Source organism: Portunus trituberculatus, chromosome 48, assembly GCF_017591435.1.
Source record: "Portunus trituberculatus isolate SZX2019 chromosome 48, ASM1759143v1, whole genome shotgun sequence".
Lineage (NCBI taxonomy): Eukaryota > Metazoa > Arthropoda > Malacostraca > Decapoda > Portunidae > Portunus > Portunus trituberculatus.
In genome coordinates, this window is record NC_059302.1 from 15,163,553 (window position 1) to 15,168,552 (window position 5,000).

At 40.0% G+C, this 5,000-nt stretch overlaps 1 protein-coding gene across 1 annotated transcript in view; it reads right to left on the reverse strand.

Moving 5' to 3' along the window:
* The window catches only part of LOC123498422 (E3 ubiquitin-protein ligase UHRF1-like), a 70,961-nt gene that overhangs the window by 1,613 nt on the left and 64,348 nt on the right, over nt 1–5,000 (reverse strand). The window lies entirely within an intron of this gene.

The following is a 5,000-nucleotide window of genomic DNA, read 5'->3' on the forward strand; positions in this document are numbered from 1 at the left end:
AAAAGAGCTATGCTCGTGTTGTCCCGTCTCCATATCTATTAATGTCCAGCTTTTTCTTAAAATCATGAATATTCCTTGCGTTGACCACTTCCACGTCTAAACTATTCCATGCTTCCACCCTTCTATGAGGGAAGCTATATTTTTCACATCTCCTATAAGTGGCCATTTTAGTTTTTTCCCATGCCCTCTCGACATTCTTCCATTCCACATACACAGATCTTCCCTATCCATTTTTCCATGCCAATCATCACTCTGTATATTGCTATCAGGTCTCCCTTTCTCTTCTGTTTTCCAGGGTTGGAAGTTGCATTCTTTTCAGTCTGTCTTCATAAGTCAAATCTCTTAAGTCAGGCACCATTTTCGTTGCAGCCCTCTGTACTTTCTCTAGTTTCCTTATGTGTTTCTTTAAGTTCGGAGCCCACTGTATTGTTGCATATTCAAGCCTCGGTCTTATCATTGCAGTAATTATTTTCTTCATCATTTCTTCATCTAGATATACGAACGCCACTCTTATGTTCCTCAATAAGTTCAATACTTCTCCAATTATTTTGTTTATATGTCTCTCTGGCGATAGGTCATTGGTAATTGTCACCCCAAGGTCTTTTTCTTCATGACTGGTTTTATGTCTTCATTTCCTATCTTGTACATACTCCTGATTCTTCTTTCACTCTTGCCAAACTCTATTTTCTTGCATTTTGTCGTGTTGAACTCCATTTGCCATGTACAGCTCCATTTCCATATTCTGTCCAAGTCTTCCTGGAGTAGTTCGCAATCTTTGTCACATCTCACTTTTCGTAACAATTTTGCATCGTCTGCAAATAGGCTCACATAACTGGACACCCCATCCACCATGTCATTTATGTAGACTGCGAACATTACTGGTGCCAACACTGATCCCTGTGGAACTCCACTCTCCACCAATCCCCATTCTGATGGTCTGTCCTTAATTATTGTTCTCATTTCTCTTCCTACCAAAAGTCTTCCATCCATTTTAGTAAACTGCCATGCACTCCTCCTACCATTTCAAGTTTCCAGATCAGTCTCTGGTGTGGTACCTTATCAAAGGCCTTTTTTAAATCCAGATATATTCCATCAGCCCAACCATCTCTTTCCTGTATTACATCTATCACCCTCGAATAGTAACATATCAGGTTTGTCGTGCATGAACGCCCTTTCCTAAAACCAAATTGACACTCACAAAGTATGTCATTTTCTCCAAGAAGTCTGTCCATCTAGTCTTCACCACCCTCTCACACATCTTAGCTACCACACTTGTAAGTGACACTGGTCTATAGTTCAATGGGTCTCTCTTGTTACCTGATTTATAGATTGGGACAATGTTAGCTCTTTTCCAGTCTTGGGGCACTACACCTTCCCTTAATGAGGCATCAATTACTTCACAAACTTTTTCTGCCAATTGCTCCCTGCATTCTCTTAAAATCCATCCTGATACCCCATCAGGTCCCACAGCTTTTCTCACTTCTAAACTCCCCATCATGTTCTTGATCTCCTCCACCGTTACTTGAAACTCCTTCATAATCCCTTTCTGTTCCATTACCAGTGGTTTGTCAAAAGCAGTCTCCTTTGTGAATACCTTCCGAAAGCATCCATTCATAGCCTCTGCCATTTCCTGGGATCTTCACTGCATACTCCATTTACTTCTAAACTTTCAATACTTTCTCTATTTTTGATGTTGTTGTTCACATGTCTGTAAAAAAGCCTTGGTTGGTCTTTACATTTATCAATTATATCCTTTTCTTGTTTCTTTCTTTCTTCTCTTCTAATCAACACATATTCATTTCTTGCTCTTTTGTAACTTTCCCACTGCTTAATCCATCTTTTCCTTCTCCACCTCTTCCATGCATCCTCTTTTCTTGTTCTAGCCTTTTCACATCTATCGTTAAACCAGTCCTGCTTTCCAACTTCTCTATGTTGTCTTATTGGTACAAATTTTTCTCACCTTCTTTGTATATTTTATAAATTCCTTCCACTTTTCATTTGCTCCTTAGCACTCTTGAATTTCATCCAATTTGTCTCTTGAAAGAATTTCTTTAGGTTTCCAAAATCTGTCTTGGCATAATTCCATCTTCCCACTTTATATTCTTCATTTCTTCTAGATTTCTCTTCGTCTATCACCTTGAACTCCAAAACTGCATGATCACTCTTTGCTAAAGGGCACTCCACCCTCATCTCCTCAATGACCATTGGCTCTGTACTAAAGACCAAGTCCAGTCTTGACGATGCTCCTCTCCTCCAAACCTAGTATCTTCTTTGACCCACTGAGTTAACACATTTTCCATTGCCAGTGTCAATAGTGTATTTCCCATGTTGTCTCTGATCCTTCCATTGACCAGTCCTCCCAACACACCTCTTTACAATTAAAATCTCCCATCATTATAGTTCGTTCACAGCCACCCAACATTTCTTCCAGACATGTTCCTGTATCACTTATCATTTCTTCATATTCCTGTACTGACCATGCATTTGTCTTAGGTGGTACGTACACCACTATGTAGTGCCTCTTTTTTCCTTCATTAGTTTCTGCTCTGATCTTTAGCACTTCTGCCTTTCCCATACCTTTTTTCACTTGATCCACCTTTATATCTGTGTGTGTGTGTGTGTGTGTGTGTGTGTGTGTGTGTGTGTGTGTGTGTGTGTGTGTGTGTGTGTGTGTGTGTGTGTATTTACCTAGTTGTATTTACCTAGTTGTAGTTTTACAGGGCTTTATGCTCGTGTGGCCCCGTCTTCATATCTACACTTATCCAATTTTTCTTTAAAACTATGCACACTCGTTGCTGACACCACTTCTTCACTCAAACTGTTCCACGTCTCAACACATCTTTGTGGGAAACTATATTTATTAACATCTCTCAGACATCTTCCCTTTCTCAGCTCTCTCTCTTGTACTCTATCAACTATTGTAGAGTAGAAACTCAGTAAATTAGTTACAAGCGACCATCTTTTCCTAAAACCAAATTGGCTATTTGATATTAATTTTGGTCTTCAAGGAACTCGATCCATTGTTTTTTTTATTATTCTTTCACACATCTTGCATATTACACTAGTTAGTGATACCAGTCTGTAATTTAAAGGTTCTTCCTTCCTTCCACTGTTATATATGGGAACCACCTCAGCTCTTTTCCATTCTACTGGTACTGTTCCATTTCATTTTCTATTGAGCATTTTATGATATTGTATATAGGACTTGTTAGTTCTTCCCTACATTCTTTCAGTATTCTGCCTGAGACTTCATCCAGTCCCATTGCCTTCCCTTCATCCAATTCCTTCATTAACTCTCTTATTTCAAGCTTGGTTACTTTAACCTCTTTCATATAGACAGTCTCCCTATTACCCTCTAGCCTTTCAAATTTGGATTCCTTAGTAAAGACCTCCTGGAATTTATCATTTAATAGTTCTGCCATACTTTTGGGTCTTCCACCATCCCGTTCTCTCCCTTTAACCTTTCTATTATTTCTTTTTGCCTAATTTTTCCATTTATGAATCTGTAGAACAATTTTGGTTGCTCCTTACATTTTTCGACAATGTCCTTTTCAAAGTTTCTTTCCTCATCCTTCCTCACCTTAACATATTCATTTCTCACTGCCATGAAGTTTTCTTTATTTACTGGATTTCTATTTCTCCTCCACCTTTTCCATGCTCCATCTCTTTTCTCCTTTGCCCTAGCACACCTTGAGTTAAACCAATCTTTCTTTCCTTCTTATTTAGGTCTATATTTCAGGACATATTCTCTGACTCCTGTTTTGTATATTTCCAAAAATAAGTTATACTTCTCTTAAACTGTCTCTGAGTTTGTGTGTGCGTTCGTGTGCATGTACGTACATGAGTGTGTTGCTATGAGACGAGGGAGCGGGCCATTTTCTCCACACGCAGAGTAGACTGCAGGAAGGATTATGGTATTGGAAATACTTTTAACAGCTAAGTACTGAGTTTACATAATATAAAAGGCAGAATTAAATAGTTTTTTTTTTTTCCGTAGGGAAGAGGGCCAGCCAAGGGAAAAAAAAAGAGTTAGAAAAAGGCCCACTTGAGCGCTGGCTTTCCAAAGACTTCAAAAAGTGCCAAAACCGTCAGCCAGAATTAGGGGAGCAAATGCCTCGATACCTCCCTCTTAAAAGAAGACAAGTTGTAGGTATTCGGAAATACAGATGCAGGGAGGGAGTTCCAGAGTTTACCAGTGAAAGGGATGAATGATTGAGCGTACTGGTTAACTCTTGCATTAGAGAGTTGGACAGAATAGGGATGAGAGGAAGAAGAAAGCCTTGTGCAGCGTGGCCGCAGGAGGAGGGAAGGCATGCAGTTAGCAAGATCAGTAGAACAGTTACAATGAAAATAGCGATAAAATATAGAAAGGGATGCAACACTTCGGCAGTGAGAAAGAGACTGAAGACAGTTAGTCAGAAGAGGGGAGTTGATGAGACGAAGAGCTTTCGATTCCACCCTATCAAGCAAAGCTGTGTGACTGGAACCCCCCCAAACATGCGAAGAGTACTCCATACAGGGACGGATAAGGCCCTTATACAGAGTAAGCAGTTGGAGGGGCGAGAAAAACTGTCGGAGACGCCTCAGAACACCTAACTTCATAGAAGCTCTTTTAGCAAGAGATGATATGTGAAGTTTCCAGTTAAGATTATGAGCAAAGGACAGACCGAGGATATTCATTGTGGAAGAGGGAGACAGTTGAGAGTCATTGAAGAAGAGGGGATAGTTGTCTGGGAAGTTGTGTCGAGTTGATAAATGGAGGAATTGAGTTTTTGAGGCATTGAAAACTACTAGATTTTCTCTGCCCCAATCGGAAATCTTAGAAAGATCGGAAGTCAGGCGTTCCGTGGCGTCCCCGGGTTATCTGTTGATTTCCTGAAGGGTTGGATGTCTCTGAAAGAACGTGGAAAGATGTAGGGTGGTATCATCAGCGTAGGAGTGGATAGGGCAAGAAGTTTGGTTAAGAAGGTCATTAATGAATAATAGAAAGAGAGTGGGTG